This window comes from Tympanuchus pallidicinctus, unplaced genomic scaffold, assembly GCF_026119805.1.
Source record: "Tympanuchus pallidicinctus isolate F22 unplaced genomic scaffold, pur_lepc_1.0 scaffold7, whole genome shotgun sequence".
Classification (NCBI taxonomy): Eukaryota; Metazoa; Chordata; class Aves; order Galliformes; family Phasianidae; genus Tympanuchus; species Tympanuchus pallidicinctus.
This window is the reverse complement of record NW_026294791.1, coordinates 23,200,166-23,221,967: the sequence shown is the minus strand read 5'-3', so window position 1 is coordinate 23,221,967 and position 21,802 is coordinate 23,200,166. Positions and strand designations below refer to the sequence as shown.

The 21,802-nt window shown below is 44.1% G+C and overlaps 1 long non-coding RNA gene across 7 annotated transcripts in view; it reads left to right on the top strand.

Annotated features, from left to right (window-relative positions):
- The first annotated feature begins 427 nt into the window (after window positions 1–427).
- LOC128072668 (uncharacterized) overlaps window positions 428–21,802 on the top strand; it is a 112,524-nt gene continuing 91,149 nt past the window's right edge. For all 7 annotated transcript variants that reach the window (XR_008202392.1, XR_008202388.1, XR_008202385.1 and 4 more), the window contains exon 1: window positions 428–1,091. This is a non-coding gene — a long non-coding RNA (uncharacterized LOC128072668). The remainder of the gene's footprint in view (window positions 1,092–21,802) is intronic.

The window sequence follows — 21,802 nt, the reverse complement described above, 5'->3', positions numbered from 1 at the left end:
TGCAGTGTTTGACTTTCATCCCTTCTACCTCTTAAGCTAGCTTCTGTAGCATCTGCCTGACAGCAAGACTGTAACTTAAATTATGGTATTTAATGACTCTCAGAAGCAATTCAATTGTGGAGTATAACTACTGCCTCGGGAATAAGTACTGGCAGTGCTCTCCCTTACTGGTGGAAAACAGCCTCATCAACTTGAAGAACAGAACACTTGGTTTGCACAGGGAGTATTGATTAACCTGCAGAATTCTAACTGGATGCATTTTCACACCTGTGTGAAGGACAAGGTTCAGACAAAGGTTAATTGTCCTAATTACTTAAACGGGGCAAAGGTGTGTGGGAATTGGCTCAGTTGGGCTGCACTGGACAGGTGGTGGAGTTGTGTAATCTTCCACCCTCATGCTTTAAATGCTGGTTTTCTGGTCTAGATTTAGAATACAATTGCTGACTTCAGTTTTGTGATAACTAATCTTTGAGAAAATTCCTCTAAAGGAAGGGCCTGGTTCTTAATAATCCACCTGTCAGTGGGCAGTGCCAGAGACTGGACAAAAGCTGTGGCCCCTGGTCTGACTGGTCTGAGCACTGGTGCAGTGCTGTGTGGAACAATGTACCTAAATTTTGGCACAGAGGCTGGACAAATGCTAAAGGCAGCAAAATCATGGTCAGTAGGGCCCCACATGGACTGGGGAGAGATTTATGCACTGTAGTTCTTAAAATCTCATCTGAGCTGTATATCTATGAATGTGGTGAGAGATATTCGTCTGTGACCTTTGTTAATGTTCAGCTCTGTGCCACTGTTTACAAGCCTCCCAGTGCTTCCCCACAGCAGTGTGTGCTTCTGAAACCTCTGGGACTGCAGTCACAAAAATGTTCTTCTGTGGTCAGTGATCCCTTCCTGCTCCCCCTGCTGCCAGATGCATTGTGGTCCCAGTGAAGCAATTCCATGGTTTCGTGGGGGGCTTCCTCATGGTATATGAACCTGATCCGAAGCGCTCCCAGCTCTGCTGCTGTAAACTCAGTAGTACCAACTGGGATGTGCTGGACTGGAGTGGAGCAAGCTCTGGATGGAGCTGGCTGTGGGCAGTGCCGTGCAAGGTAAGGGGGAGAGGGATTCTGTAATCTTGTGGTGCGTAGGGGGCTCTGCTCCTGGTGAGGCTGGATGCCTGGCCTGGAGTGGGTTTGAGTCTAGGGGTGGCATTAGAGGGCATTTCTGGGAGTTGATATTTGAAAGGTTTTGAGTGATCTCCTTCACTGCAGTGCTTGCTCCCTCATCTCCAAGTTTTCATCCATGATGAAGTGATTTATGCCATTTCTGAGCTGTGGCTGTGCAACCAAAAGTTTTGTCTTGAAGTTGTTCTTCGTGTGTAATTTGAACTTCTTCTAATGAAGCAGGAGAAAGACTATTTCCTAGTGAAATGGGTCTTTGATGGTTCATGCATCTTGTTCCTGCCTGCTTCACTGTGACCAATATCTGTCTTGCTAATAGTTGCAGCACAAGTGATGTCTGGTTCTGGATTAGCCTCAAGCTGGAGAAAGAAGTGATGGAGTGGGCATAGAGGATCGCTTTTCTAGCTAAATTAGCCTATGTAGCAGAAATGTTAAGTCACAGCCTGAAGCAGTGATTGAACACCTGGTGGGAAGGCGGGGCCAACCCAGGGGAGCTCAGGTGTGTGCAATGAACCTGAGTGATGGAAGGGCTGGAGCCAGGATCCACCCTTCCCAGACCTCATTTAAGGGTTGGCAGCGGAGGTGGAGGCATCTTTCAGGAATCCCTGTGTGTTTGAAGTCTTCCAAAGGTAAGCAGTTGGTTTTTGTTTTTGTTGTTTTTGTTTGTTTGTTTGTTTGTTTTTGGTTTTTCTTTTTTCCACCCTTTGCTTTTGCATCCGTGGCTGCTGCACTCTAGGACTTTGCTACTTGCTGTTATTGCTGCTGTTTCCATTACAGCTCATGCTGTGTTACAATGTTACAGCTTATTTTTTTTCTTTTCAAATCCTTTTTGTTCTTTTCTAAACAGCCTGTTAAGACAAAAGCATTGTTGCATTTGCTTATTCATTTGTCTTGTTGCTCAAGGATGCGTGTTTGTAGCCAGGTTTGAGACAATACAATGTTTCCTATTTCTCTGATACAATGAGATAATACGAGACAGCTTATTTAAATACTGTTTTAACACCATGTTTGTGACTGATTTTTCTATGCTGGCTGGTGAAGGGAGATGGTTTTCCAAACTCATTGTGAAATCATCCCCAGTGACGCAAGCTCTACCCCAAACTGTTAACACTAGAATACTCCCACAATGCCTTATCTATTGAGCTTTTATGTTTCTTAATTCAGTATGTTTGTAGAATGGTAGTTCTGTGAGTATCACTCTTTGTACAAATGCAGCCTCAGCTTGGGTTCATAAGCAGTGATTACGTGGAGGAATGTAGGTGGCTGGTGCAATGGAGCACAGTTGTCATTAGTTCTTATGAGCTTTGGGTTTTGTTGTTTGCAGGTGGCTTTATTCTGGGCAGGGTGAGAGGTGCATTGCTAACTTGGGTAGGGATTTGTACTTAGCAATCAGAGCTGCAGGATCTGTGATGGAAAGGGTTTTCTGTCTGTCCTACGTACTTTGCCCCCAGCAGCTACAGAAAGTGAGGAAGGTGTGCTGAGGATGGCCTTGTCTGTGAGCATGTGAAGGAGCAAGTAGGAGAGCTGGTCTGAAAGGAGATATGGCCCTCTCTCCCCATGCTATAAGCTAATTTTAGGCTTGTGTTCAGCCTGGCAGGATCCCTGCAGTGAGCACAGCTGTGCCCCAGGAGGGCAAGGACACAGAAGGGCTGTTTCAGTAGGTGAATCAGCTCCTGTGGCACTCTCTCAAGCTGCCCTCAGGAGGGGGCTTGTTCCTGCATGAGGCAGGGGCAGTCTGTCTGCCCTTAAGTCCTGCTGGCATCAGGAACATGGGGGGGATGAATGTTGCCTTCCTAGCAAACAGGCTGCTCATTTAGATGGCATTGCCTGCATGCCCAGGGCTTACTGTGTCCTTATTGCACTTAGCATACAAAGTATCCCTGGTCCATCCTGACCTGGACTGAAGGCTGCAAAGAGAGATCAAACATAATGTGAAGGAACACACAAGAGGGAGCTGCTGAGTGGTAGGCTGAGAGAAAGGGCAGTGAGGTCAGAACGCATGCAGAAATTCTGATGATAGGGCAGCAGAGCATGGAGCAGTCTGTGCATGTCTCTCAGTGGCAGCACAGGGCAGAGGAAAGCTCCAAATGGCTCTGCACACTGATGTAATGTTAGATACAGCCCAACGAGTAGGGAGAAGTACCGTGCTCCTGGTGACTCTGTCTGGCCCCATATTCACTTGCATCTGCATTGTTTTTACTCTGCCCACGTATTTCAGCTGTACCAATAAGCACATGAAGCAACCACCCTCCCACTGCTAAGTGACTCAGTTCATCACCTCTCCAGGAAACAGAGATAATCTTGCTATGGCTGATAACCGCATCTCCTCCTGAGCCTCACGGGCTGTGAGACACCTGCGTGCAGCAGCTCTAGGGGTATCCCCACCTCCTCAAATTCAAATGTGCTCTGGAGATCAAAGAGCCTCTGCTGCAGACTGGGTCACCTTGCACGGTACAGGCAGGGGACTCCTTGCGTGGGTGGCATTTTTCTTTCCTGCCTTGTGTGGGGCTGCCCTTTCAGGCTACTCTGCTTTGTGCTCCAGCCCTTTCCCCTGCAGTAGTCGTGTGTCATGCAGTGTCACGTGTGGGATGGAGTAACGGTGTTTCTGTGCAGAGCAAGGTAAGGTGACTTAGGTGAGTGTGATGGGGGAAGCCCACACTAGGGTAGAAGGAGCAGGGCCTGCAGGAGAGGTGGGAAAGCTCTCTCCATTTGGGGGTTGTTTGCTTTTAACTGGAACTTCAAAAAATAAAATAAAATAAAATAAAGCAGTTTATGGGTTCAGTCTAGCACAACTACTGCTGCCAGGACAGTCCTGATACTTTGTGATGCTTCTGGTTATTATTTTTTTAAATTCTTCCTCCCCCCACCATTGAGATTTCTGTTTCTTTCAGTAGAAGAGCAGTCTATAAGGACTTGTCTTGTACTTCCTGTATGCCTTATGTGGTGACACAAGGTGTTGTAAAGCAGCTGAATTCTCACAGCTGTGAGCCTTCAGCCATTTCCATCTACTTCTTCACCATCTTTTATAGGTGATTCTGAAATAATACTGGTTTTAGCTTAATAGAGCCCTGAAGCTGGAGACAAACCATCCTCATTTCAAAGTGGAGGGATAAATACGCACATTGAGGCTGAAACCAGCTGTTTTAGATACCAAAGCACCTGACAGAATAATATGTGCATTACTTTTAAGTCAGACCTGTCACTATTCAATGCTCCCTCTGTTCAGACACTTAGGTCTAGGCATGTTCAGCACTGCCTTTTCAGCCTGGCAGGGTATGGCTGCCAAAAATTGCAACAGTGGCTGTGCAGGGCATGCTGGTACCTAGGGACAGTGCTTTTTCTTTTGGGTTTACTTTGTCAGGGCACTGCTTTGTGACATCTGCTCTTGTTGACTTTCCTGTTGTGAAGCAATGCATGGATATTTTACCAGGCTTGCAGCCCAGGGTGCTTTCTTACCTTGTCGTGTGAACTGAGCTCTCAAAAAACAAACTGAAGCACTGAAGTGGTTTGGCAGTATTTGACTTATGGCACAAGATCCCATTTAGAGATCTTACTTAGATGGCAGCATTTTGGGATATACTGACTCATAATGGTTGAATAATGGATTTTATAATTTCATCCAGCACAGAGGCACTTTGGTTTTACTTTGACACTACAAATGAATCATGGTGCTGGTTGCGGTGCGTCATAATGCTGGTGAAGTTAGAGCAGAGACCACTAGATGTCTGTATAAACCAAGGTTTGACATGCAGTAGTTCCAGCTTGGTTTAGGAGTTTCTTGGCATGTAAATAGCAGAGTTAGGGCACAGATTTCAAAGTTGCAGATGTGTGTGGAGAGCATAGAAGGGTGGCAGTGATGCAGCTCCGTTGTTGTGTGCGGCAGTGTCCTCAGCAGCCTTGTGTCCCCGAGCACAGTGACTGCTTTGAGCAAAGGCTCGTGCAGGTCTCTCTGGAAGGAGATGTTGAAGAGGTGGCTTCCAGGAGCCCTGCTCCACCTTCCTTCAGCGCTGGTAGTGATGTGCGTCTCCGCTTCCCCAGGTTCCCAGATGCACTCGCTGAACCTCAGGGAGCTGCCTTTCTCTACTGAAACGGCTTTATTTGCTTTACTCGTACAATATGACGTGCTGCCTGTGCCGGAGAGCGGCAGTCTGCCTAACGGGAGGAGAGTCTCTCCTAATGCACAATTCTCCCACCAGAGGGCAGGGAAAGCCTGTGAAAGAGCTAGGTGGACTTAGGGCCTGCCTGAGAGAGCTGTTCTGGGCTGCGATCTGACACCTAATGAAGGATCTATGCCTTCTGAAAGGATCTAGGGGCAGGCTGAGCTCACTGCAACCTGGTCTGATGCAGGAACGGTGTCTCCTTTCCCCAGCCCCTCGTGCTCTGCTCTTCCCTGCTTGTACCCTTGTCCCAGCTCAAGCTGGAGCAATGCCTTAGCCTGCCCAGAGCTTGTGGCCTTACTGTGGAGATTCGGAAGCCTGCTTCAAGCGATGTACAAGTCTCCCTGTACAGTGCATTTGGTGTTTTTGTTGTTTCTGACACTCAGGGAAGCAGAGGGCTGGGCTTGATTTGAGAATAGGCACCTGGACTGTAAAACTCATGGGTGTAGTGCAAGGCAGAAATGATGCCAGTGTGGTTGTGTGTCTATGTATCTTTGTGATGGGTACATCCACAAGTGATGGGAAGTGGTAACATACAAACGGACTGTGCCCGCTTAGATCAGTTGAGCTTATGGGCTAATTAACCACGAAGGACACTTCTGGCTCCAGAGAGACTTGCCTTTGAACTAGCACAGCTGTGCCAAGTTTTCTTCTGTGACAACGGTCTGGGCTGCAGCGACTGGTGGCAGCAGTGGCAAGGCATGCAGCATTCAACATTCTCACACCGAGTCTGAGCTGCTGTGAATGCTGAGCCAGTGAACCCCGACTTGTCTTCAGTGTGTTTATTTACTATCTGGAGTGAAGGAACAACAGCAATTGAAGTTTTCAGCTAGAGGCATCTTGTTTCATTGTGAGCTTTTTTCTTTTCCTCCTGCTGGAAGAACAGAAACCTTGGGCGTTCCAGCTTTTTGGGTGCTGAAAAGATTTTGGAGCTTGATTAGATCTGCTTTATCTATTAAAAGAAAATTAATATCTGGCTTTTCCTGAAGGAAGCTTGGACTTTCAGGAAGATATTGCCAATCAATGTCTGTGCCCAATTAGAGTGTTGCTCAACAGTGTTTTTTCCAGGGCTGATATTTGTAAAGCACTGAGCAGACAGCATGTCTCTTGGGAATCCTCTTTTTAATTTCTACTTTACTTTTTTTTTTTTTTTTTCTTTTTCCAGTTAACAAGACAATCTAGAGAAATTATTTGGGACAGATAATCTTAAAATTTACTTCTTAAATTCTGGAATTGAGTGAGTTCTGATGTACCCTGTGAAGAAACTAATTAATCCACACTTCAAGGAATTCACTGCTGCTTGTTTCTGTATACTTCTCACTATTGCATCTATTTTGAATCTGACAGGCAACTTAGCCTATATAGGGAAGGGAAGAAAGAACAACTGTTTCTCTTTCCCAGGGAAGAAAATGTGAACTCTCTCACTTCTGGCACTGCATGAAACAGAGTGTGGAGGACTGTGGGAACAGTGCTAAGCCTCAGTTGGCTGCCTTGCAGCTGGACTGCATCAAACCAAGAGTTTGTGTGCTGTTCCTCCGGTGTGGATCCATGTATCCTCTGCCAGCTTGATTACGTAAGGTTTATAACTTTAAAGCTGTATATGGACTGATGTATTCAGGACTGAGAAGTCAGGCTTTTAAATCTATAAACCCTGGGTATATTTCAAAGCCAAACCGGTAAAGTTAGCACTGAGCTGTTAGGAAGCAGAAATTTACCTTCTCTATCCAAAGCTACTGGGAAGAAAAATAGCACCTTCTGCTGCATCTTCCTGACTACTCTGTGTCTAGTTAGAGGTGGGAGTAGGATGTAGCTGGATGCAGAGAAAGTGTAGGAGATGGGAGCAGCTCATTCTCAGCAGTGGAATCTCCCCAGCCAGTACTTGAAGCAGCCTATAGAAAGACATGACCCGAAGCTCGAAATCTTTGTGCAGGACACTGTTAGCAGAACATCCCAAAGCACTTGGTCTGCAATACGGTCTTCCTCTCCAGGAGCCACTAAGCCTGAGGCTTACTTAGTAACAGGGACAGAAAACTTCTTGAGTTTCATAGGTGCTCTGGGCCAGGATGCACTCTCTTACCACTGAAATGGGTGGGTTCCATAGTGAGGTTGTCTGTGTGATGGGCAGGCTAGGATTTGTTTCTTACTGTGACTCCAGGGAAGGCTGTGGGCTGCTTTCCAGCTCTGGAGCCCTCTGGCTCCTGCAGAATAGATCTGGTACCTAACATTCTTCAACTTAATTAATGTATGTGGTTAGGCAGATAAGTTCTTCAGATTTGCTTCTGTCCTTCCTTTAGAGTTTCTTGTAGTAACATCTGTGTACAGTGCAACATCAGCCTCTAGTTTGTTTCCTTAGGACTCAGCTGGGTGCAATTCCAGCTTGTGATGGAGGCAAAGCCAGCAAAAGAGGAGATAAACATGGAGAGGAAGAAGGGGCCATAGAAGTGCACAGTGAAGAGCTGGAAAAGGGAAATATCTCTGGCAGGATGCTGCATAATTCTATTTTCTTATCCCCAGTTGAGAAGATTTTTCAGTAAGTGCTGAATGAGCAAGCTAAAGCAGTGGTAACCAGGGACACATTTGACCACAAATGTGTCTGTGGTCAGCAATGGTTGTTTGGTGCCTACATTTACTGCTCATAGACGTGGCTTCTACTTGGCTTCTGATTCATTATTGTTTCCCGTTTTTGCTTGGAGTGCCACCTCGGTATACACTGTGATATGCCTTAACCTTTGGGCTGTTGCTCCTGTAGAGCAGAGTGCTGTGCAGCTACTTTGCCCTGTTTCTGCTGAACAAGCAAATACTCTGGGGAGGTGGTGTGCTTGTTACAACCAGATGGGAGCTGCTTCTGTGGCCTAGAATCATCAGTGCCATACTGAGTTGTGTTGGAGGTAGTGGGAGAGGACTCGAGGAGGTCACCCAGACTCACAGTGACTTACAGTAAGCCTACTCTTGTTCTGCTTGTGAGATTACCTCCATGAGAAGATGAAGATGACAAGGGCAAATACTTTTCAGGGAATTAAGATGAAATCAGGAGCTGGAAGTGGAAGAAACTGTGCGTGCCAGCTGACCTTGTGAGGCCTTTCTGTCCACGTTAACAGAAGTTGTATGACTCCAATCTCCTAGTTGGGTAACACCCAATCCTCATAAGGCTTGTTTTGCATCACTGTGGAATTCTGGTGTCAGAGCCAGCTGGGGTGTGAAGACCTTAAGATCTCTTGAATAAGCTGAGTCGGCCTCCAACACTGAAGGTCCTGTACTGGGTGACTGTGGCATTTCTAAAACACAATGCTGAGCAAGTCTGGATGTGCTCTTATTTGAAGGCATTTGCTTATTTTTTTTGACAACTCCTCAATGATTTTTTTTGATTGATAAGCTTGGGAACTTATCCCTCATCCCAGGACAGTCTTGTTGGAAAACCCTGTGAACCAAATATTGTAGTTGCTTCTTTGCTGATCTGATGGATTTGCTCTCTTTTAGTCTTCAAATGGTTCTTCAGCTCATTAGCTACAGCTCAGTTTTCTGGCTTCCTTAATGTGGAGAGAAAGCAGGTAGATGGGATTTCTTTTTTTAAACTGCATTCTTGCCATTGTTAGCCTGGGGATATCTGATAATGAATGAAGGTAGAACAGCGTGTTATACCTCTGCAAATTGTATAAGAGAATGAAAAGAGTGGAGAGAGAGAGAGAAAGTAGGAAGCTTTCTAGGGCAAAGGGAGGTCAGCTCTTGTGCTCTGATCATCACAATAGGGCGACATTCTTCAATCTGTGCTAGCTAGACACTGCAAGAAGTTGAATTCAGTGCAGTGGGAGGCCTGGGAATAGCTTCTCTTGACTTAGGAGGATAATAATAATGAAAAACATCATAATGCAACATAAGAAATGTGCATGCATTAGTTGAGGTTAGGGGCTGAACTGCTGTAAAGAGGCTCTGTGGAGAAGAGCTGCTGAGCAACAGGTTGACCATGATACAGTGATGTTCCCTTGTGATGAAGAAGACCAGCGGTGTGCTGGGCTTTGTGGAGAAGAGTGTTGCCAGCAGGTCAAGAGAGGTGATCCTTCCCCTCCACTCTGCTGTGTTGAGGCCACATCTGGAGTGCTGTGCCCAGTTCTGGACTCCTCAGTTCAAGAATGATAGGGAACTTCCAGAGAGAGTCCAGTGGGAGGCTACAAAGCCTGTGTGTGTACAGGTCTGCTCAGAGAACAAGACACCTATGTACAGGAGCTGATGTGCAGCAGGGTCCTGCTGCTGCACTTATAGTAACTTGCAGGTTGTCTGGATATCCCCAGGGGCACGTATCTATCTTCACTTGAAGACTGAATGCTGCTGAGCTTAATGCTGTAGCTTAGGAAACCAGCTAAACCACAAAGAATACTCTTCAACAAGCCATTAATCAGCAAAGTTTCCCACCTCCTCTGCTGAATCATTTCATAGCCAGGGATATGGGACACTGTTTCATAGCATGCTGCCTGGTGTCGGTAGTGCTAATGGGTATGTAGGATGCTCAGATGGAGGTGAGAGGGTGACAGCATGCCCTAGATGAGAAGATGACCTCAGACTATGTTTGTGCTTTTGTTCCTGCTGGCGAATTTGGTGCCTTATAGATCGTGTTTTGGGTCTGAGTCTTCTGGAATGCAGACATAAGTGATGTTCATATCCACCCCTCAGATTGAACCTGGCTTATTTCATTTCCTTCTGTTGTTCCGTGATGCAATTCACTTCCAATATCAAAGTCTGGCAGTGCTGTGCAGTTATTTGAGAAAGGTCACCGAAAGCCAGAAGAGTTTCGCAAATAACACAGATGAAAAGTTGACTCAGGTTCACTGAAAAGAACAAAAGGCTTCTCTTTTTCTTTTAGAATTCTCTGTTTTTTGTGAAACTCACTGGTTTTTCTGTGACCTTTATTTTTTTATTTTTTATTTTTTTACTCAGATGCGAGAACTTTGTTTTTGCATTCAAATGGGGAAGGAGTTTAATACAGACAGAGTTCACATCCTGTGCTTGATGCTGCAGGATGGACTGAGACTTGGTTGGTCGTGGTACCAACAACTCTTGTTGCCAGCCACAGTATCTGCTACTGAGTTGAAGGTTTACAGCTGGCAGTGGGGGGTGATGCTGAATTCTTGCACCTTACTGGTGGCTTAGCAATAGCCCTGCTCACCCTGCTTTGGACTGTGCTAAGCTATTCCTAAGCTTCAGGTGCTGTATCCCAAATCATTCCCTTCCTTGGTGTAGTGTGGTGGGGGAGGGCTTCTTCTGTAATTTAATGCCATCAGGCTGAAGTTGGTATTGCTCAACACAGAGTGATGTAGATCCTAGGAAATAAGAGCTATAGCTTATGTTGTGAGTGGCAATATCTAAGACTTTCTATCAGCCTGAGCTGAATGTAGAGGATTTTGTTGGCATCTCTGGTGTACAGCTACAGTGATATGCTGTTAGTGTGGCTTTTTTTTTTTTTTTTTTTTGTATAGTTCATTTTCACTGTGCATAACCAAGTAAGTTAAAATAGGTGTTCAGTATCTGAGGATCCAAGAAAGTGCCTTTGTAGGTGAGCAGCATGAGGTTGTGATGCCCTAGATGCTTTTTGGGAATGGTGATAATTAATGTAATAGTCACAGTCTCAGGAGACTTTAGGATGCTATTAATAACCTACCAGGCCTAACGCTGTTCTTTGAAACCAGAAGTTATTGGCTGTGGCAGCTGATGGCCCCGATGTGGCTTGGTAGTTCCAGCAGAACCACTGAAACTAGTTAGATTTCTAGTCTTGCTGCTGCCATCTTGAGAGAGAGGTTGTGGAGCAGGGAACCCAGTGGCAATACTCTGCGGATGGGGGGAAATGAGTTGTTTAGCAGGATTGTTTTCCCAATCCATCTTTTCTCCCTTTGAGAAATCCCATATAAGTAACACATGCCTAAGTTCATAACAAAGGAAGCAGCTTTCCTAGTGGGAAGTTCCCTGGCCAGGTTTGGCAATGGTAGGGGTTCTTGGATCTGTCCAGATAATGTAATTTTTAAAGAAAAGCATGTTTAAGTGTTGATTCCACAGAAAACTGTTTGCAGCCTTTTCTTGTTGCAAAGTAATCAGGCAAGGCATCTCATTTTTGCTTCCTGTGGACTGGGGTTGAGACAGTTTCCCCAATAGTAGCCATACTAGGCCAGGAGGCTTGTGCCCATGGGGCCTGCTTATTTTTTGACTGTATTACTGTAGACCTCTGAAACACTGAGCACAGCCTAGTGAGTATGCATGGTGTGACTGGATGGACCAAATCTAAGTGCACAAGAACATCTGACTTTGATTTTTGTGGCCAACCAATTAGCTGCAATTATAAGATGGCATGATTTCTGTGGGTTGAAGAAGAAAGTTGCCTTGAATCAATTAAATCTGTGATTAAAAGCTTTGGTAAGATCCTTGGGTAGATAGTGGGTTCAAGGTGGCTTTAGATGAAGTGGCTTTATCCACCGAGCAGCAGGAAATGTGTGCATGCCTACCTACTTGATAGCCTTTTTTGATCATGTGTGAACTGCGTCTGTGCCCGGGTTGATCAGACTCTTCCCCTGTTGGTGTGTGAACACGCTTGGGGCTTTGATTAATCACTAATATTTGCAGAGGTTTGACTGTCAGGCAGTAACTCAGTCTGCTACAAGTCAGCTTCAGCATATTAGGGGTCTATTAGAGTTGACCAGAAATAAGCAATTTCTAAAATAAGCATCTATAAGAGTGTTAGTATGAAACTAAGGTGGTTGAGGCTTAAAATTTGCATCCAACCACTGGAATATAATCAAATAGGTGAACAGTTCAGGATATTTCTTCTCCATGTTAGAAAAGCTGGAAATTGCTGAAAGAATTGCAGGATGCATTAGGAATTGGTGTGCTGGGAGACAACCAGCAACACCAAGATCAGAAATATTGGGATGAGGGAGGTGAGGAGTATTCTTCAGGCTTATCTCAACCTTATGTACAACTTCCATTAATTTCCTTGGATCAAAAAGCCGTCTGGTTAACAAAATATGCTTTGGGCAGAAATTAGGAGGCATCTTCAGCATGGAAGGATCAGAAGTATCATACCAGGAATATTGAGACCAGAATAACAGAAACAGGCTGAAACTCAGCAGCATACGGTTCTCGGTGACTAATAACAAAAACTTATTCTTAGGCAGGGGCTTTGTCAGTTAGAAAATACTGAGAAGGAGAAAGATGTCAGTGTATTGGCTGATCACAGGATGACTGTGAACCATCAATGTAATTCTTCTTGTGAAAAAGGAAAATCTAGTGTAAAGAGGCACCAGGTGAGTCATGGTGAGTCCTGGTCCCCTCTGGGACACAGGAGTTAGAGTGGACATGTAAAATTTACTACAAAAGATTGTACTGAAAGGAAGCCCAGCAAAAAAAAATCTACAAGAAGTCTAAACAAAATGAAGGCACTGAGTAATTGTAAAGTATGGGAGTCTAACTCAAACTGTAGTGCTGTCAGAAGAATAAACACAATAAATAGTGATGGATGTGATTTGTCTGCAAACTAGGGGTTCTCCTCTTAGGAACAGAAGTGCCAAGAAATGGAGCTAGCCATTCCCTAAGATGACACACCAGAAGGACCTAAAGGAGAGACCTGTTAAAGCATGGTGTGGTCTGGAAGCTGGTTCATTTAGTCAGAGCTCCCAGACAAGCTGTTTGTTAAGATGCTGCAAATTTTGTAGATAGTTTGTTAGCACAAAATTAATCAGTGGAAACTGGTTTGTTGAGAACATATGGAAACATGCTTTTGTAACTGGTTTCACTACTGAATCCTTCAGAGATTTAAAGTTGTTCCAAGCTATGTTCACAAGCCTCAAGTTTGCTGAGGTAAATCAAGTCAAATTCCTGTTGAGGGAACACAGGTTTTAACAAAGTGCCCCTGCATGCATTTGCACGGTTTTTTAACTAAACAATTCAAAAGCACATTACTGGATGATAAACTGTGATTTCCCTGCGTTCTTGCCTAAATGAGTCAATTAGACATTTGGAAAGTGAAGATAATACTTAATCATCAGTGTACGCTTGGAGTAGCTGCTGCAGCCTTTTTTTGAACTGATGTCCCTGCAGCCATACTTCAAGACAAAGCTTGTGTCATTGTTATCAGAAGCATATTGCTCTTATACAAAGTAGATGTCCACTGATTTGTTAATACGTATATTAGATGCTTTTTGCTGGTGTTTCTAATAGCTGTTCATCAGTGTTTTCAATTCTGTATTTTAACAGTAATGTATTTTATGTAGGAAGTCATACCTGCAGGAGGACAAAGGTTTTTTCCCTTGTAGTCAAAAGGGTCTTGAGTAATTTTGTGTGGGTTGATGGGGTCAAAAATAGAGAGGCAGCCTTAGGAAAACTGAATCTAACAACAATGCCAGATGGGGTATGTTCTGCTTGGGAGTGTGGCTGAGCCTGGCAGGACACCATAAGGCACAGGGAGGTTGCAGCTCACCCACCTCCAATCACAATACATCCCTTTCAGATTATACCTGCCTTACTCTGCCATGCAGCAAATGTTGGGTTGGGGTGGATGGGAAATGAAGAGGGCATTTTTTTCTCTCGCCTGAAACCCTTTATGCTTCTGTGCTCTATTTTCCTGATTTGTGAGCAGAAGAGGGACTCTATTGGGTCAGACTGTGCCCTGAAGCTGATGACTGTGCAAGCATGTTGTAGATCTCTGATATTCCCTTTCTTTACTGTTTTGTAGCTTTTACTTTAGACTTGGAGTCATTTATGTTCCATGCCGGTCCAACCTCAGTGCGATTAAGCGTATTCCCGTAAGGAAGCATCTCTTACCCATTTAATACCTGCTACTGCACTAATATGAGGAGATCTCTAGTTAATGACTTTTTAGACCTTGGGAGGTTGATGTGGAGCTTGCTCCCTTAGTGCAGAACCTAAATCTTTTCCTGATGATCAGGGAGTTTCAGAATGAGAGACACAAGCAGTGCATTGTCCAAAGTCACCGATGCTTGATACAACCCTCACAAGGAGTAGCATGTAGTTCCCATCAGCACTTATTTCCTAACTTCCATCAGGAGCTTATCTACTGCTTCTGATCCTAGAAATGGATGTTGGAGGCTTTAGGTAATCTCCATTAAATCTCCTGGCCTTACCCTGAACCTGTTACAAATTGATGGGATTAAAAACCGTGGGAGTTTCCTGTTCTAAATATGTCTATAATGTGTAGTAAAAGAGAGGGACTGTCCACTCCTGCTTCTAGGTTATTAAGATTGCAACTCAAAGTATTAGCCTATGTTTACTAGGCTACCACAGAATTTCTTGTGATTATCATGTTTCCCTGAGTGCTCTGCTTGTTCTGGAAAGTGCAATGAACTCCTTGGCAGCAATTTATTCTCTTATCACTGCTTTCTGCTGAGTTAATTTTCGGTGGTATCTTTCCAGTCCTACATTCTGAGGCTTCTTATAAAGAGTGCAGAGTTCAGGTCAAAAAGCCAGGTGGTCCTAACCAGGCAGGTCTCGTGTCCCCATCTTCCTCATTGCTGGGAGCATTTGAGCTGCAAATTAGTATCTTTGGACTGCTCTCCTTAGTTTGTTTCCTCTTATACTCATGTACCATCAGGAGCAAAGTAAGAGGGAAGCTGTTGGAGAAGATTGGGAGCAGTTTATCCCCATCCTTATTTATAATGAAGGTACAAAGCTTTTTTTTTTTTTTTTTGTCTGTGTGGTTAAGCAAAACTTCTGTTTTAAAAGGCTGCAAGTTGTTTGGAACATCACTGGAAGCAAATAAGCTTTTTTTGTGCTTGAACAACAGTGGCTGTTTTTTGCCTGGAGCCATGTAGATGTGTGTCAAGGCTCAGTGGTAGATAGGTCACACCAAAATGTTTTTTATGTAGAAATTCTTAACTATGGAAAGATATCTTTTTGTCACTGCCATTCAAACAGCAAAAAATTAGAGATAAATTGGCAATGGGTTGCAGTGAACTCATCACTGTGGGAAGTCTTAGCTCTGTTCAGACAGCATCACTAATGTGGTCCTTGTGAGTTGATGTGATCTACCTATTAGAGCTGAAGGAACTGATGAAATGGGTACAACCTGGAGCATAAACTTCTGATAAAGTCTAAGTTTCAATAAAATACTTTTATTTGCAGTAAGTCATCTATATTTTCTGTCAAGGAAAAAGGCTACAGCACTTTTTATATAAATGGAGGGTAGATTTTTATCTTATCTAGAAATAAGTGCCAACTTCAGCTGGGTAATTCTGGTTAAGGAGGTGGTTGAGGCTAGTAATACTAAAGAGTTTTGACAGATAAGCCTGTGACTAACTGCTGTGCTTTCTGGCACTGCTGCTGCAACCTCTCATGGCTCTCTTAGATTGAACTGGCAGTAGAAGCCGTTTTAACCCATATTCTGTGCTCTGAAGCATAGTTATGAGCCCAGATGCCGCTCTGTGTGTGCTCCTGGGACAAGAACAACCCCCTCACCTGCCCCAGTGTCTCACGTGTATGAGAATGGGCCCTTGTTACCTGTGCTAGGATGAGCTCCACAGGGCTGCACATCTTCAATGCTGTATAAAAAAGCTGCGATGCTCAGAGGAGAGAAACATGGCTGTGAGCTCAGCCAATCCAACATGGATACATCACCCTTCCAGTACCTTTATTTCCTACGAGACGAGAGTAGTAAATCCTACATTCCTGTTCAATTACTTCGAGATGAATGTTGAGTGAAATAATGAATGAGAGGTATCTGTAGATTCTACATATGACTCTTCATGCAAATTGGTGCGTTGCTTCTTTAAAATTGGTTTCACATCGCTTTCCTCTTAGAAACTTGCCTGAGCAGATAGAGCAGTCTTTCTGCCCAGGGACACTGTAGGATGCGTTTCCACCACCCCTTTCCTTGCCAGCATGCAAGTCAGACTGAAATGGATTTTACTGTGGCATTTTAGAACACCGGCACTTAGCAAAATAAGGATGGACCAATTCAGCTGGCAGATAAATGTGGTATGTGGTAGTACAGCTACAGCATGGTAAAGTTGCAATCTCAAGCAACACTGACCCCAGGCATCTCAGTACAAAGACCCATGGATGTGGCTGTTACTGCTCTGGGGTTGTCTGAGAAGCACAGAGAAGGGAGCTGCATTGCTTGTTGTGTTTTGTGCCTCTCCCTCTGTACCAGCCTAAAGCTGGCTATTCTGTGCTGCTGGGGCACAGAGCAGAGAGTTGGAGTTTGGCAGGGTAGGGTGATAGCAATGAGAAGCCTGCAAGTGTCCGTAGACAAAAGGAGTTTACTTGGTATTCCCTTCTGACTGATGATTCTGCAGATGAGGTCCAAGGGCACTTAGGTCCCCAGGTACCATGTGGGATCTTGGTTTACCAACACTGACCAGCAGCAATAGGCACCACAGTGAGTGGGTTATGCAGGAGATGGAGAGGTGCCATCTCCTAGCTCAGCTGTGCCTGGAACAGGGGCTACTCAGCTCATGCAGAGCACTTATGACACATGGGAGTCTGACCTGGTCTCTAAGTAAATCTGCTGAAATTATTATGGAAATGTCAGTTTCTGAGCAGTGCCACCATGGGGAACAGGACTTGTGTCTGAAGAAAGGCATCTCTTCTGCCAAGATCTGCCCTGGGTAGAAACACTGATATGGGAAAGATCTTGCTGGGATACTTTGGTGACTGCGAGCAAGCACAAATCTTACAGTTTACTATGCTCACAGTACAACTTCCACTAGACCAAAAGTCATACTTAAGTAATTCAGAAATAATAAGCAGCCTGGACTTGTGGCCAATCCCAATGTGGAGAATGGATATTTTTGTTTTGAATCAGTCATTCTGGAGCGTGCATGGTATTTGTTTTCTTTCTGCAAGAAATCTAAGTTGTTTTAACAGACTTCATCTATCTCTTGGGGCCATGGCTGTGGGAATAACTGTAGTCAGAGCCAGGTTGTCTTTTTTTATGGTATTGTTGGCAGCAGCCCTGTTGCCTCTTCTTCTGATGTGTTGCACAACTCCCTTGGGGAGCACTGACAGTAGGATCCCCTTTTCCTTTTTGTGACTCTGCTCTGAGAGCAGAGTATTGGAGGAGGAAACAGGAAATGATCCTGGAGACGTGGCTGGCCTGCAGTACACCTGGATTGTAAAGATAAGATGTATAGACTTTCAGACTGACTGTGAAAAAACAGCAAATGGAAAATAACCAGTAGCAGCTGTGATCATGTCTCTCCCATTTGTGGATATGAAGGCCTTCTTTGCCAGCTTGTCCAGGGAATATATGATTTGCAAACACTGGTCATTAATTTCTGCAGTTTATCAATTACTGCTTAATGAGGCCATGAAACGCATACCATCTTGTAAGAGACCTTGGCTCAGGTTTCTCAGTTTGTGGGATACCTTGTGTGAAGACTTCTTCCAGAAAATTGCTCCTGACAGATATGTTGCTTACTTGTGCACATCCTTATGGATGTGAGACCTGGCAGATCTGCCACCTGCTGAGCATCTTGCGGAGAGTCAAGCTGCTGTTTTAGTTTCCTAGTGTTTTTAACTATGTTTTTTGTCATTTATTTTCTATTTATGTGGATATCTTTATTTATCTATATGGATTAAATTATCCATAGATCATAGAATCGTTGAATATCCTGAATTGGAAGGAACAAGAAAGAAAAAATTAGTTAAACAGGACCTTCCCCTCAGGAGCCCATGTTGGCTGTGTCCGATGTCAGCATTGCCCTTCAGGTGTTTTTAATAACTCCCAGCACAATTTTACCAGGCGCTGAAGTGAGTCTGTTGGGTCTGTAACTACCAGGATCTTCTTTCTTCTCTTTCTTGAAAATTGGAATGTTTGCCAACTTCCAGTCAACTGGGAGCTGTCCAGATTCCCAAGGCCCTTGAAAAATAATTGAGATCTCATGTTGACATCAGCAAGCTCCCTGAGTATCTTGGGATGAATTTCATTAGGTCCCATGGACTTGCATGCATCCAGATGGAGCAGCAAATTCTGTGCAAGCTTGAGGTTGGCTGGGAGTTGGTCAGTACTGCAGTTGTGATCCTCTAATTCAGGGCACCTGGGGTGCCAGAGCTCATGGTCAGGATTGAAGACAGAGGCAAAAGAGGCATGAAACATCTGTTTTGTCTATGTCCCTCTTTGTAAGATGACCATTCTCATCAAGTAATGAACCAATGTGTACTCTCTGCTCCTCCTTTCATTGTTAACAGTAAAAAACAAAACAAAAGGTTTTTTTGTATTTTAACTCCCACATTATTGTCTGTGTTCAATTCTGAGCTTTTTCCACGTGAATTTTCTCCCCAAAGGCAGACAGCAATCCTGAAGTCATCTAATGTCACCTGGTCTTGCTTCTAGCAGCCATGTAATTTTTCCCATGTCAGCTCTAGACGATTTATTTTCAGCCAAACCGCCTTCTGCCCTGCCTGCTGCACTTCTGACACTTTGGAATTGCCTTTTCTTGTGCTCTCAGGAGGTGACTAACACTGATGCACCCCACACCTTCAAAAGCAGTTTCCCAGGGGAAAATGGTGGGATGCTATTAATTTCCTTTGTAAGCCCAAACCCATGGCATACTGCCATACATATGGAGAAGAGCAGACTGGTGCTTTTACAAATCTAGTGAGAGCTGAGGCTCTGGTTTGCCTTCTCATCCTCTCAAGCTGGGCTCAGGCACAACCTAGGTGCATCTCAGCAACCTGCCAGGAGAGCCTTGGGGGCAGATATGCCATCCTACACAGCAAAGCTGCAACTGTCTCCCACTGCTTCTAGCTCTTGCTGCAAAATGCTGACCAGAAAAAGGTGCTGTAGTGGTGGTGACTGTTCTGGCACTGCTTGTGGGTTTTCAGCACAGCCAGAAGTTTGCAAATGTCCCCTGCAAATTTCTGTGCAGAGTCTGATGTTGAGACATCCCAGGTGTGAGTGCTTTGTGTAAGCAGCCTGTTCCTTTCCCTGTGTGACAGGGGAAGTTGCACTGTGCCCATGGTGCTGTGGTTTGGGATATATTGGCCTTAGAGTCTTGAAGTAGTCAGAGGTCGATCTCCTGACAAGTAGAAGTCTCTCCTTCTAGTTGTGCCTCAAGAAGCAGTGTACCCAATATTAGACCACTGTCAGAAGAAGATGAATTCTGTAATTAGGAGGACGTTGGAAAATATATTGGGCAATCTGATATTTTCTGGCATGACTTATAGATGTTGAAGTCCTTGGATTCCTGAGCCTGGTTATTAAACTTCTCAGTTCTCATGTGATGACTGTTTCCATGTGCAGTAATCTCCAGAGGGTGGTGCTGGGTAATCCTGGAAGCTCGTAGGAACTTAGCTATTGTGCTCTAGAGAGCAAAGGAAAACACTTCCCAAGCACACTCTCGCAGTTCAAGAGGTGATGGAAATCTTTTTCAGTTAGATCTGTGCTGTAGTTAAGATTGTAACTATATTTATTCATTAGCTGTTGATAGTAATTATTCCTCTTTAAACTTTTTGATATTTTGAATGAAAAGGAATTCAGTAATAGTGCAGTTATAAAATACTTTAATGAGGATATAGGATGTTCTGCCGCTGCTGGTGTTGCATGTTAACTTATGTGTGGGCTTTTTCCCAAAACTGGGATAATGAGTTTTTGATATGTGAAGCAGCTGCTCTGATTAGGAAATGGCAACTGTGAAGAGGTGTGCAGGAGATGGGAGTGTCTTTGAGCAGGCACAAAGCGGAGTAAGCTTCACTCATGCTGCTTCTTGATAGATGTGCTGGGGCATACGTTGAAATCTTTCAGCACTGTATTAAACTAAATTGAAGGAAGCGCTGTCTTCACAGTACACAATCCAAGTGCGATGGATTACTACAAGATATTTTAGAGGCTGAAAATATATCTGGTCATAGAGGTTAGATACAAAAAGAGGTTCATGACTGACAGTCCTCAGCAAGTCAACTATTTTTGCTTGCCAAGGTGTAAAGCAGTGGCTTCTGGTGTGTATACATAGCTAAGCACCTTTTTTTTTCTTCCTCCAGAAGAATCTGCTTTTCACTGCTGTCAAAAACAGGATAGTGGGCTAGAGTAGCTCAAGTAGCTTTCCTGGGTGAACACTTATGTGAGAGTTCAGCGCTGCTCACGGTTTTGAAGAAAAGTCTTGGTCTTCTGGCAACCGCCATGTCCTGCTACATCCTTTGCTGTGCAGGAGCTTTGTACTGTGACCCAGAAAATACTAGCACAGTTTTCCTCAAGCTTTACCAATGGAGATAGACTTGTCTTTTTTAAAATCAAAGATCTCCAGGGAATTTTGAAGGATGTCTCCACATGCTCTCCTTCTTACATTAAGCATGGACCACTGGGATTCCAAAAGAAGAGGACTTCAAAGGAGAGAAACTGAGTAGACCTGAGCATATTCAGATGAAACTGAGATCTTTAGACAGCTGCTGCCTATTAGTAAGAATTACCTGTTAGCCTGCACCTTTTTAATCTTCAGATTTTGCTGAGATTGTTTTCAGCATTAGTTTGGGAGGTTTCCTTGTAGTTCTCAATTGTTTTCTGTTCCTTTTCTTGATGCTCGGATTGCACAAGCTGTATGTGGGCAGAGTGAGAGGAAGTGAAGGAAGAGGAAGCCTCACAAAGTTCTTGTGGTTTTACCCACAAGAGAAGGCAGATTTCTCCTATTTGTATGCTGTTATTCTCTCTCTGGAATACTTACTGCTCTGTCAGGAAAAGATGGGGGGTGTTCCTTGGTCCTGTGAGCTTTCCTGTCAAATCTATGATGTGAGTTTGTCATCAGCTCCTAGAAGGTAGAGCTGCTGTACTTGTTAAACTTTGAGACTTGTCATCATTTGAGAATGTCATTATCTTGTTGTGAGATGTTCCTAAGAAAAGACTGAAGTTTTGTCAGGAGTATCTACTGCATCAATTATAGGACAGATAATAAAAGGATCAAGCACATAGAGGTTGAGAGTCTTAACTCAGTGAATCTTGATTCAGTTTCCTGTTGGAATCTCCCTGAACAACAACAGTTTGTTACTTGAAAGAAGAACATATGCAGAAGGATAACCTGTGTGTGTACCCTAATCCTGATAATCCTTTTAAAGCACTCAGTGCCACCTCCTGCTGGAGGCAGACTTAATCTCAAATAGCCCTTAATGTTTGATCGAGTGCTGCTGTTCTTACATATACAGTGATCAAAAGCATACAGCTATTTGCAAACACATTTTTTTCTTACCTTTTTCTTATTAGGAGACTCTCATGCTAAAAGATGAGTGCTCTACCCAGTGTGATGCAGGGAGGTGTACTTACATCTGCCATTTCCAGCTGTCATCTTGCATGCCAAGCATGAGGTTTCACTGTGAAGTACTACAGTTGATGTTCAACTCTGCCACTCAATGTGATGATAGTTTCTGGGTGTTCTTCAGCCTGTGTTGCTTGGGCTACTTGGATCAAAGTAGGCTTCAGTTTTTGTCTGTCTTGTTCAGCTTATTGCCTAGTATTTCCACCTAACCAAGTACTTATTTGTCAAGCTGCAAGTCAAAAAAACT